Here is a 13,885-nt window from a genome sequence, read left to right as displayed (position 1 = left end):
GCAGCGTGATTATGAGAAAAATAAATCAGAAGCTGTTCCAGTTGTTTAAAATGACTGTCTATATACATTCAGAAGCACAAATAGGAATATCACTAATGTTTGTGTTTATTATTAATACATAATTATTGTAAAGAAAATCAGAACAATTGTTACTGTAATTCTTGTTCTACCTGAGCTTGATCCAGTCTGAACGCACAGTACCTCATATCTTGGACAAATACTGTATCTCTTTGGAACTGACACCCTATCGCGGATCTTGGATCCATCTCTCAATGGAAAAGGATTAAAGCCCATTATATCTCCCCTAATCCTCTCCCTCGCCTTGCAATGTCTCTCTCTTCCTTTTCTTTTCTTTTCTTTCTTCCCTCTCCTCTCAAACTGTCCACAGCGCTACTCCAGATATTTATTTTCTTTTCCTCAAACTGTCTGTCCCAGTTTGTACAAGATAAGTAGCTTTTACAAGGAACAGATTAGAGTTGTTATGGTTAATTCTCAGAGAGAGAGAAAAAGAGTGTTTATGTGATTGCTCATGAACGATTGTAAGAGAACTTGTGTGTGTCCTGTGCTGGGGGACAAATATGTCTGTAAATTAATGTCTTCTGTGTGTGTGCATGTGTGTGTGTGTGTCATTTCTCCTTTAATCATACTCGGCTTCACAGGATCTGCCTTGCTTCATCAAAGCGTAACTGAGAGATGAGAGGACTTTTTCCTCTTTCCTTCTCTTCTGTTTCATTCCTTCATTACTTTCTCCTTCTCCTCCTCCTCCTCCTCCTCCTCCTCCTCCTCCTCCTCCTCCTCCTCCTCCTCTTCCTCCTCCTCCCATCTCCTACAGTATGTCTCTTTTAAGGAGGAGAAAGAAAATAAATTCTGTCATGTTTATGTCTCAAATTCCCTCTCCTCCCTCCTACTTTGCAGCCTCTCTGTACAGTTTTCCACTTCCTCTCTGCTTTTATCTTGTCCTCACCTTATCTCTCTTGTATAACCATAGATTTATCATGTATTAACCTAGATGTATTGTACTCCTCTGCCTTATCCACTTGTGACTCCTCTGCCTTATCTTCTTTTCTGCTAAGATTAAAATTAAACTCCATTCAATAATATTCTGCTTCTAAACCAATCTTAAACTTTGGAAAGTTTGCTGCAAGGGCATTCAACTTTTTTAGGTAGCAAAAAGTCATGTTTTGCAACATAAACCGAGTGCTGTGGTGTTATATCACCACTGTTGTGGAGACAAAAATGCATGTTGTAAACATGACAAAACAATACATATACAATAAAGGCAGTTATCAGACTATACACAATTCATCAGGTCACAATTGAACATAAACATTTTGCCAATATTGTGGGTGTTCTGTAAAGTGTAATCATATTAACTGTTACAAAGCCTGAGTTCTTTTTTATTTTGTGATTGCCACCTTGAATACTCAATGCTCTTTTAGTTTTTTTAGTGTTTCCCTACTCCTTATGTGCCTCCATGGGAGCACTTGAAGCCATTTCCACACCCCACACAGTTGCACTTGGATCCGCATACATCCCACTAATCCATTTTGAGTCGCAAGAAGAATGACTCTGAAAAATGTGTATCCCCTGAGAGGAGGATTATAATCCACTAGCCCAAGGCTAAGAAATATAGAACGATAAGACGCATCGTCATCCTCAATGCTAGCAGTGATCCTGATTGCTTGTATTACATTACAACTGATAATTTAAAACTTTATTTATCCCCAGAGGCAACTTATGTACTCAGTTCCCTTTCTCTCCACAGGGAGTTAAGAAGCACAGCAGAAACTCTAGAGCTCTTTTGAAAGATATTTTGAATCATTTGTTGATTATTAAGGGGTACTTTACAAGGTGACAACGTGACAGTTTTCCAGTGTTTTGTTCAAAAAAAAAAAAAAACCTGTTCTGATGCAATTTATTTGAAATATTCACTCGTACACATGTTTTCAGAGGAAACAGGCCGAAATCGCTGTAGTAGGCATACCAAGCCAATAGTCAGCGGTGACACTTAGCCTAGTAGATAGCTCTTCCGGTACAATTTGATGCATACAACCTTACTGTAACCGAAAATTAATGCCACTAATGTTCATAAAGCGGTTGGTGTAAGCTTGGGGTTACAAGTATTGTAAATGACAAGCTTTCTGTCCTCTTATTTCACCGCATTGAACTTGTGAAAACAGAAGACATGCTGATAGTGAAGGGGCTTTGTGAGCGGCTACTTTCCTGTTAGGCGTACTTCAAAATAAAAGTCAACTCACGTATGTCCAGTGAAATGCTATTAATGTTTAGCCAGTGAAATGCTTTTACTGTGAAACCGTAGCCTTAATGCTTCTTTTGTTGAACAGTAACTTAACCGCTGCGCGCTGAACTATGGATAGTGTTTTTTAATGTAGAGAGAGCCGTGTCCCTGGCATATAGAAGCTACACACGTTTATTTTGCTAGAAATACCGGCAGAGCACAAATCTTTCCCCAGACAAAGTGGCGGGTGGTCTCAATAACTTACTAATCGCTTAGAATAAATTGGCAAGTGTTATATTTGAGCCCTGCACGACACTCTCCGCTGATCACAGTGATGGTGCCACGGAGAGACCTTGCATGTTATGTTGTCTTCTAACTTTATAACTCGCGTGTGGGTATTTTGACAGCAAATGTTATAGACTACCATACGTGAAGTGGAGCCGTGACGACAGCGTTACCAGGGAAAATGGTTTCGGTGTTTACAAGAAACCAAAACCGTTGTGTTTTCCAAAAAATCCTCCCTGGGAGTTGATCTCAAAAACTTGCGGTTTCATGCCTGCGTTTGCTGTTTTCATGTAAATGATATAGTGCATCCGCGAAAATATTTTCGCGTATGCACCGTTTCGTGTTGTCGTATAAACAGCCTCTATGAGGTGCTGTGAGGCGGATTTTGCTCCCTCCAGACAAAGCCAAGATGGCTGTTTCCAGTCTTTATGCTAAACTAGGCTAATCTGTAGGCTCTAACCTCATGTTTATATTCATCTTCTCATCCTACTCTCTGCAAAAAAAAAAGGTTTGTCCGACTTTAAACTACTCTGAAGTAGTATTAAAGTTTACGTGAAATTAATATTTAGCCGTTAAACAAATCTTCACTTTATTTGTATTTTCCAAAAGTATTTTTCATAAAAAATTTTCCCTCTTTTTGTTACTTTCCTGCCACTGCAGCCAAGCATTCTATTTAATCATCAACATTCTTGAAAGTCCCATAAACCCTTTTATATTATTCATCTAATTTATTTTTTAAAGTTTGTAATTCATCATGTCATGATATATGCATGTTACCCTGGGATTAACTACAACATTTATTGATGGGATTTTCTGCTCAGTGGTTCAGTTTAGTGCAGCTGATCCCAGTGTAAACCCAACTCCTGTGGGATGTTAATAAACACCATTCCTACATTTTTCTGTAATTGCTGCTGTGTGAAAACAACTTTCCGCAAGACTTTTCCTTCTCAGCCAGTATAACAACAACACACCTGCAGTCATTCAACCCAGGGTCGCTCGCTCCCTCTCACTCTCTTTGCCTATTTCATTCAGTTAATTTTCCATCGTAGTCAGCTAGATCAGTTTAGTGTGTGGTGGTGGTTCAAAGTGCACAGAGGTTCTCAGGAGGAAACCCCACCCAGACCTGCTGTTGCACTCTCACACACCCAACGGCAGCTACTGCAAAACGTTCACACAGACAGGAAGCACACACACACTCACACACACACACACACACACACACACACACACACACACACACAGAAGACATATTACTGACTATATTCCTATTATCTGTAGTTTTATTTATTTAAAGGCACTACGAGTAAGATGGCACGTTGGCGTCCCCTTTGGACAAAAGCGGTAGTATTTTTACGACGCCCGCTGTCGCAAATGCTCGTGCCAGGCGCGTGAGCGTGGACTGAGAAGGGCGCAATATAGTGCATGTTCGTGTGTTGAAAGTGTGAGGACTCTTTTCGGCTCCGTGAGAGTGGTTTTGACACTGCATCAACTAATGCCAGTCAGTACACACACCTGCTTGCAATGAGTTGATTCAGCAGCGTCACCTAACTACTCTCTCTCTCACGGAGCTGTGTCCTCACAGAAAGCGAATGAATGAGAGACGGCAGTTAGTAGACTATGGATCACGATGAGGTAATGTGTTTGTGTTGTTGATGTAAATAATGACTATTTCAGATAATGGTTATCTGATGATGGTGAAGCAAAGCAAACTTTGTGTTAGTACCAACCGCTCATTCATTTAGCAGTCTAGTTTCGCTCTCGTGAAATTGTATACACGTTGCTTGGCAACGTCCTCCCGCCCGCCTATCACTCACTCTCCCTTTTCGCTTTTCTTCATTGCATTCTCTTTTTTTTCTTTGATGGTTCAGCCCCGTTATCAGTCATTTATGACGACAAATAACTGTCTCAAACAAGGCTCCCGCTCCCCTTCCCTCACCTGGAGGGATAGGCTTCTCAAATCGCGTTGCAGCGCCACACTGAAATCTGCAACCAATACGGATATGTGACCATAGAGCCTGCACGAGCGAACCGAAAATCGGACTGGGTGTGCGACCAGACCAAAAGCAGTAATAAAAACTATATAAAAACGTCTTTCTTTGCACTGATGGTCTCGTTTGCTGTTAAAGGTAATTTATGATTATCAGAGGAAACATGAGGCTGTTTAAAAGATATTTAAATGTTACTCGTATCCGCTTTAAATGTAAAGACTATTTTAAATGATTGATAGTGAAGATGAATGAATTTCAGTAGCACATGGCAAACACGCGGTGCCAAGGTCAGGCTGTTGACACCTCTGTGTGACGTTAGAGAGCAGCAGGTGGTGGTGCAGATGGAGACTGGCATCACTCTTCACACCAGGATATGGAACCTATTAGTCCCACACTGAGAGATGGCTGCTTGCTCTGCATCATGCACACACTTACTGTGCACACAACACCCCTCCAAAAAACCCTGTCTGTCTGTCAGCCTATCGCCATATTAAACTTTTTTTTATTTCTTTCAGCTTGACTGTTTAACTGTTGTCAGCCAAATGTGTCAAAAGATCATGAGAAAAATTACCGTACCGCCTGAACAGAAAACAAGTTGATAGTTGAATGTAATAGGGTGGGGTCTTTGTGGTTGCAGATTGCAGCCAAGAGAGCCGTTTCAGTTATCCCTCTCCCTCTCTTTCTTTATTGTTCGTTCAGATCAACAGATGGTGTCCTGAAGAAAGGACAAAAGAGTGAGTGGAAAGAGAATTATAGAGAAAATAAAGTTAAGGGCTCCTTCAGAGTGGCTCACAGCTACTAAACATTAACAGCCAGCCAGTGTACTTGCACTTTCTTTTCTCCATTTTCCCACTAGCTGCATAGTCAGATTTGCCAATATACTTCTCTGTCAATCATATTCCGTCTCTATAGTTTAAAAGAAAAAGTATAACACTAAACTGATACGCCATCCTAACTCAGGGCCCTATGATTTCTGCGCTAACGAAAACAATGACAAAATCACGGAATTTGGTGATAAAAACATAATCTTGTATTTAACATGGAACCCTGCGAAATTTGACATAATTTGAGTGTAATAACTTTATTTTGGAGAAAAAAATAAAACTGTTTTCATAGGGCCTTACCAACCTTCTGTAACAAACGTGAGTCATAAAAAGCCGTGATCTATCCAAATATTTATTTTCCTTGAAACATACTACTGTTGTTGCTTAAAATATGTTAAATGTTTTCATTTCAGTGCTTTTTAGGCATGGACACACCATACTAGAATTGCCTTATCACCATCACAGCAGACATTAAACTCATCATCTTTATTATTGACTTAATTTGCCTTAGGTTTGTTTATATGCTGTAGGCAACACAACTCTTGAATCTAAAAGATAAGATAATCTCCCATGCAGTCTGTGCCTTCCAAATATCACTCTCTAAGTCTCCTTCTCTCTCAACTCTCAACACACTCTCCATTACTTCCTGCTCTACTTTCATCTCATTTCCTCTCTTCTGTGTCCACTCTTCTCTCTGTCCGACCACCTGCTCCTCGAGTCGTGTCCCAACTATCTCCCCTTCCGTCATCTTTATCTGCGTCTGAGCCCGCACAGATAGACCGCGTGTCTCTTTCATCTCAGCTTTTAAGCCACTTAAGGAAAACAAGGCCACTCTTCCCTTCTCTTTAAGAGGTTTGCTATTCACTATCGCCTCTCCAATCTCTCAACTGTGCTTCCATCTCGTCTCTGCACCTCCTTTTATAGGTCTGCTCTGACCTTCCTTCTTCGTCTGAATTCACATACGCATATGGGCCCTCATTTATCAACCGTGCATAGACCAGAAAAATTGGTGTATGTACATTTCCACGCAAATCTCGGCATTTATCAATATGGACGTGAGCGTAGGATACGCTCAAATCCCACGCCAGCTCTCAGCTCGTGTACGCAAGTTTGTAAACAGCATGGACTCGCAGTGCAGGCTGTGCCGGGTAGCCGATGAATTTGTTGGACAATTATTAGAAGGTAATACAAATGCAGTGTTTGCTCAGACCGAAATAAAGATATTAATCACTTAAAATTGTGCAGCTTATGGTGTGAAACTGAGTAGGAGAGCTGATTCAATAGTACGCACACCGGCCACTTAGGAGCGCTGCATGGGACTGCGTAAGGGCAGTTATCTTCGACTTGGAGCAGCTGGGGGGACACTGAGGCACGGGGGCTGCATTCATTCAAAATGTTAGCCTAACTATTAAATATGTAGTAGGCGTACACTGCTCTTTATGATAAAAAATACACGGCACAACATTCAATTTAACATTTTATTTATTTGACACACTTTTTAGATGTTAGTTCCTCTTTTAATGTGTCATTGATCGCTTAAGCGAGCGATTTATTTCCACCGTTAACCGGCACGTTTTTCCGATCTGCTAGTGGAGCAGCTCAGCAGGACAGTGGGCGCTCTCACAGCTGATCGTTGCCGGGTCGGCTTGTGCAGCTGACGGCCGGGCTGACCACTCGTGCCAAGCGCATGCTGTCATACAGTAAAATGCAAAATGTGTTATTTTTAGTTTTTAAACCCCTTTTGAGTAGTGCTATCTAAAAGTGCCAATACATTTTAATCATTCAAATCTCTGCAGACGTGTATTTATTTTATGGGGACCATTATCGGACAGTTGGTGCGTCTTTTTCTCCTCTACCACTTATATTATGCCTGCACGTTGGTTGCATTTCAGAACAGCAACACGCTTTTTTTAGTGGCGATTTTTGAGTCAGACCACTTTTATTTCATCTATGTAAAGAAATGGCGACATATAATTGTATATGCTGTTATAGCATTTGAGCGCTGGAGATCGTTTGTTGTCAACATCAACGCTGTTGACCGCAGGAGTTATTTCCTTCCTAACTGCTGCCTTCTGTCGTTCTTTGATGCCGCTTGTAATGCTCCGAAATGAAACTCTTTTTTTTTTTTTCTTTCGCTGTTATTTTGTCAATTTCTACTTCAGAGAAGTTCCTCTTCTGTGCCGTAATGCGCATATCCATGTCGTAAAACCTCTGGGCAAGGCCTCTTAACTGAGAAAATATAGGGGCGTGATACGATTGTTTTCAGCCGCCGCATTTATCAATAATGGCCTGGCGTACGCCGAGATTGGCGAGATACGACTGTTTGATAAATCCCACGCGATACCTGGCGTAGGGAGGTATTTGCGCCAGAATCTGCACCAGTTTCCACGCAAGTTTGATAAATGAGGGCCATGGTGTGGTTAGGACATAACATGACAATGATTATTAAAAAACGTGCGTGGGATGATAGAGTTTTTGTTGATTTCCTGACAAGCGGACATTTTTCAGCTATGGATGTTACAGCTGGGATAAATCACTGGCTATGTATGTAAACACCCCCTGAAAAAGTAGGCATCTGTTTTTCCTCCAAGAATTCTGTCAGAGTCTTATTCAAGTGCTTCAAAGAGGTCGTCCAGCTACTCTCCTCTCTTGAGTCTCCAACTCCTTCTCTTCCATCCAACCCTCTCCTGTTTCCAGATTCTGCTTGAAACCAGCAGGCATGGCATAAACTTCTCTCGATCTACTGATCCATAACAGGATTTATATGTCCTAACACGTAGAAGGTCGTCACCGTAACCATAAAAGTATGTCCCCTTTGTTTGACCTTCTTTCAAGTATGTGTCACAACGTCTCCTCCTTATTTCTCTTCTCTCCTTATTCGCCCTCTACGATGACAGCCAGATATGGGTGCTGTTATTGCCTCCCCTCGTCCTCTTGTCCTTTTCAAGCGTCCGACTGCTTAGATTGTCTCCATGACCGCATGTCTTTATCATAAGTAACTTTGAGGCAATTAGGTCACACAGCCGCTGGTGTGTCGAGTACCTTTGTTTAGGGCCAGATGATCAATGTCTTTATGTGTCACAGTCTCAAGCTACATCAATGAGCTATTCATCATTAATGCTCACACAGTCACACTGACCGACAAGGACAGAGTGTGTGTTGTTATCGTTGCTCTGTAAGTGAAATGTGGATGTTGGAGGGAAATTCCGCAGACAGACATTCATCATCGCTTCCTTCATGTCATGTTAACTTTCTGATGTTTGTGTCAGGGGATGCTTTAGTTTGATAACACTGTTTTGCATCACCCGCATATTTTTATTTGGATTATATAAAAACAGTAACGTTGTGAATTTAGAGAGATTTTCTAATAGGATGTAAGCATCAGTTAGAAAGGCGTTGTGGAAAACTTTCATATTTACGCGTCAGCAACAACTCAAAAGTACTTTTTAGTGATATAAGGATAGCTTAAAGCAATTTTGGTGAGTACAATGCTAGTTCAACCAAAAGTGTTGATGGTCAAACCTAAAAAATAAGGGCCATGCTGGAATTATCCTTTAATGAAAGAGAACAACCCCTGTAAGAATTCACTCAGTATCAATTAGAAAGAAGCTATTTCCTTCCAAATCTAACTCGATAGCTATTTAGCTTCTTATCTTTTCCGCATCTGACCACAATCAAGGGAAACCATTATGTTCTAAATATTCTCATATCATATCATCAATACAATGCTACAATGAATCTACATGAAAGTTCTGACAATGGATAAAAACGCCTTGCAAGAGACCTTAAATTGGATCAAGTAAAGTGAATTCCTCATCATGAACAATTCCAAACTATTGAATTTTAAATTTAGAGAACTTCAGAGTAATTCTCCATTACTACTATCTTTTCGGTGTCCATTAGCTGTATCAGTTAATTCTGATCCATATCTACATGAAAGAGTAACAAATCAGGGTTCAAGAGCAGTGCTCTGCTTCCTCTTCTTGTACTGTATTGGATAACTGCATCACTAATTGCCCCACACAAGCTAATGTTACGTTGGTCGATGGTCATGAGGATGATGCACATTTCCTAATGCACAGTAAAGGGAACCATTACTGGGCGTGGGCCAGGGTTGGTTTGGGGGTCAGGAAACGAAATAGCACAGATATGGTCAATAAGGAGAAGACACTGAGAGGGAGGACACATCAGTTACATAAGACAGGGGAGGTAGTGATCTCCCCAGAGTGATTTATATGTTTTTATATTATATTCCAGATACTGATTTGATAAGCAAAAATAGTTGCCCAACTGGTTGGGGAGCACTGATACACTGATGTTCTATTGGGTTTTAAGAGGTTTTTATTTGGAATATTTGGAATATTTTCCCCACAGTCAAGTTTCAAATTAAAAGACTCTACCCCGTTGGCAGAGGTGTAAAAAATATCCCAACCTTGAAATCACTCATCCGCCATTCATTTAAATACAAAACAACTCATGTCTCCAGGGTAATGAGGGCAATGTTGCATTACATATTTATCTAATCTTAATTTAATTTAAGGTTTTATGTGTGTGTGTGTGTGCGTGTGCATGTGCGTATGTAATCATAAATGACTTATCTGGACAGGAAGAACCCTCCGATCATTAGTGAGGTGCTAATGTACGAGTGAGCACGCAAAGGCATTAGCAGCCGTCCTCTTAGGCATACAGTATGTGTATCCAGGGATGTGATGAGTCAGCAGCGGGAATTCAGTTCCTGCCGTTAAAATCTAAACCGCCTCAACTGTTACAACACATGTGGCATAGAGGCTTCAAGGCATCTTGGTGGTCTTGTGGTTTTAAGAGGATATAAATGAAAAAGTCCAGGTTCTTCCCCAATAGTTAAACCAATATGACATGCTACTGTTTGGCATACTAAAGCACATCTCCCTTTATTTATTTTAAAAACATTAGTTGAATTATTTAAATTGCAGAAAAAGCTGTAAACAGAATAATTACATATCTTCAACTTAAAAAGTATAAGCAGTATGAAGGTTTTAGCCAACAGCTATCTGCCTGTTTTCACATTCAGCAGACATTGACCAATATTAGCATGTTGTAAGTCGTGTTGTGGAACGTACGTTCAATATTCACTCCCCTCTCTCAGCTTTGTTTTGGTCTCTATCAACTCCTGAGCAAAGTAGCTCCCAAAATGATTCACTATGCTCACCAAAAGTAATTTAAACATAAATAGATATAGGAATGTATGTTGTTGTGGAGTAAATGGAGTCTGAAATACTGCCACTCACTCACTCACTCACTCACTCACTCACTCACTCACTCACTCACTCACTCACTCGTGTTTGTGCTTGTTAACTTATAAGACAGACACACACACACACACACACACATACACACACACACACGTAATGAGATTTAACTGCCACCTACCTCAGCATGTGTGTCACACTCTATCTTCTCATATATACAGACCCCCCCCAACACACACAAACACACACACACACACATACACACACACACACACAAACAATCAGACAGAGAGGGCTGCCAATGAGATGCAGGAGCGCAATTAGACTTGTAGGTGATAGGGCCACTTGGATTGGCTCTTAAATTTACAGAGCAAAAGAGAGGACACAGGCCAAGATTAAGAGGCGTGTAGAGATAGTGCTGGGTAGAGACCAATGATAACACATAATTGTTTTGTATATATTTTTTAATCTTTCATATCGGCAGTAAACACACACGTTATGAACTCAGTATATTCAGACGGAGAGCCATCTGTTGGAGGATTTAGCAGTGTAAACACATTCTTCATGAAGTAGGATAAGCTGAGGGGAACACACAGACGCCATCCCTTCACACATCACGTCGCATCACTGTCTCGCCGAACGCACAAGTCGTGGAGGTTAACTATGCTCACCAAATGTCCTCAGTCAGTGATGTATTGCATTGTGGGGACCATTATGACGCACGCACGCACGCACGCACGCACGCACACACACACACACACACACACACACACACACACACACACACACACACACAAGATGGACTGTCTTGAGTTTTTTATGCTGCTGTCAGAGGCAACAAAGCTCACTTACTCCCTTTGCACTCTTAAAACCACACCCTCTCTCTCACACACACACACACATATACACAGATACACACTCCTTGGTCTTGTTACAAGTGTTTCTGACGCTGTTGTCCATCGTCCATCAGCCACCATCCATCTCTTCTCTATCTCATTATCCCGCTGTCTTTACTCCCTCTCCCTCCTGATCTTGCTCTCTTTGTAATTTATAGTTTTTTCCTTCTCTTATCTATACCAACTTGCATATGTCTCTCTCTCTCCCTCTCTCTCTCTCTCTCTCTCTCTCTCTCTCTCTCTCTCTCTCTCTCTCTCTCTCTCTCTCACTTATTCAGCCTCCTCTTCCTTCCATTCCCACTCCCCAGACATACATTATCTGAGGGAATGACAATTGATTTTTCTTCAACCCGTTTCCCTGCCTTCTCTTAAGTTTTTTTCTCTAATCTCTGCATCGCCATTTCCATAACAGCTAAAACATGTGCCTTCTTTATCTTCCCTGTCCTCCTCAGTTGACTGTATATCATATGTCTTTGTCCACCAGCTCTTAATCCATATTAAGGGCAACGTGACTTTTATCAAAATTGAAAGCTTGAAATTTTGACACATATAAGGGGAAAGCAAAAGTGCCATTGTACATGCTTTGTTATCCTCTTAAAATGATCTCTTTCTCTCTCTCCATTCCTTCATCCTTCTTGCTTTCACTCAGCAGGGATCTGCCCGTAAATGTCTACATAGCGAAAAAAAGCCCCAAACACAGTTCTCTCCCCTCGGATCAAGTACTTAATTCTGGATCAGGCACTTCTGGAAAAGTTTGGCCCAGAACCAGGAATAGCTTCCGTACTGTAGCCTCCTATTACAGATTTGAGCAATGACATATTTCATTCTAGGTATTTAAAGTTTCTCTCTCTCCCCCCACCTAAACGTTCCTGGCAGAGGAAGAGTTTAAATACTAAATCTTTTCCTCATCCATCTTCCCTGCTCTTTCTCAGTAATATCCAACATTCGCTGTCAACTTCTCCTCCATGTGTACATATCCTCCCTTCCCTCTCACAGTGCCTCCTGATCCTCTCCTCTCCCTCTACTCCCATTAGTTATCTCCCGATGGGTCATTAAGTATTAAACGCCAGATAGAGGGGTAAAGGAGTAGAGGGGCGTTCTGTAAGGTTTGTGTCTAGTCTGCAATAATAAATGGACATTAGGGAATGACAACACAGAGAGATCAGGAGAGGAGGGTGGGGCAAGGCCATAGGGTCTCTTTTCCTTTTCCGTAATGATAAGTGGGACTCTGTGGACTAAGAGACAGAGCATCAAAGTAACATCTTAAAAATAGCCAGACTAGTTTGAGTATGGACCACTTTTACACAGGCTGCGTTTTCTCTGTATAGTCTGCCTTCGCTAAAAACAAGTCTGTTCTCATCCACAAATGCATCCCTGCTTCTTTCCCTTAGGGCACATGTGTCAAACTCAAGGCCCGGGGCCAGATGTGGCCCGCGATACGTTTTGATCTGGCCCGCGAATCAATTCGGCCGATTTGAATCAATTCTGAAAAGAAATTCTTCATGGAGCCATATCCGCACGTAGCATACGCTCCCAACTGTTAGGAAACTTACGTGGCTTACAGCTAGGAATGTCTGCTGAAAGTTCTACAGCTCAGGATTTTAAGCCATGAATTGATGAACTTGCATCTAAGAAGAGCTGTCAGTTTTCTGAGGGCTGTAAATAGGCCAATATATGTGGCCAAATAGCATGCTAATATTGATGATTGATTGTGTCAAGTGTCTAAGGCAGTGGTGTCAAACATCCGGCCCGCGACTTGTAGAGCACACATTTCTGACCATTTAAAAAAAAAAGTAAGTTCAATTAAAATTAAATTAAATTGGGAAAAACGTATTCCAAAACAACCAATAACCTCTGTATTTAAAAATAAATCGAAACAGTAGAAGTTGCACTTTTATTTAATTGTATTTTGTACAGTCTGCATGTTTGCACAAAATGTGTTCCTGTACATATAGTAAACAAAATTGGACAACTGTAAGGTCTGTGCCTGTTGTATTTGTGTATTCAAATAAACAGTTGTTTATTTCATTAGTGCGTATTGGCATCTTTGAGCAAAATACCCCCAAAGTTTTTGCTGAGGCGCTCTGAAAAACAAAGCTAAATATTTGGAGTTGACATACGTATGTACATTATTTTACTGGTCCGGCCCACTTGAGATCAGAGAGGCTGTATGTGGCCCTCGAACCAAAATTAGTTTGACACCCCTGCCTTAGGGCAACAGTGGCAGGGCTTCTTCATACAGTCAAGCTTAAGAAGGCTTAATACAAAGATGCTGAGGCCTTCAGATGGCAACAAGTTCAAAGTGTTCAGTGTCTGCCCAGAAACAGGGCCATACTGTTAATTGGATTTTGCTTCCATCTAGTGGTAATAGATAGACATGTTGATTTCCCCCTGAAATGTATTTGAAGGAAGTTTGTTGCCTCAT

General features: G+C 41.1%; 1 protein-coding gene across 1 annotated transcript in view; it reads left to right on the top strand.

Annotated features, from left to right (window-relative positions):
• Positions 1-13,885, top strand: part of m1ap (meiosis 1 associated protein) — a gene marked incomplete at both ends in the record, with an annotated part of 42,446 nt that overhangs the window by 17,927 nt on the left and 10,634 nt on the right. The gene's annotated exons all lie outside the window — the stretch shown is intronic.

Source organism: Ammodytes marinus (assembly GCF_949987685.1).
Source record: "Ammodytes marinus genome assembly, chromosome: 23".
Lineage (NCBI taxonomy): Eukaryota > Metazoa > Chordata > Actinopteri > Uranoscopiformes > Ammodytidae > Ammodytes > Ammodytes marinus.
This window is presented reverse-complemented; position numbering and strand designations above follow the sequence as displayed.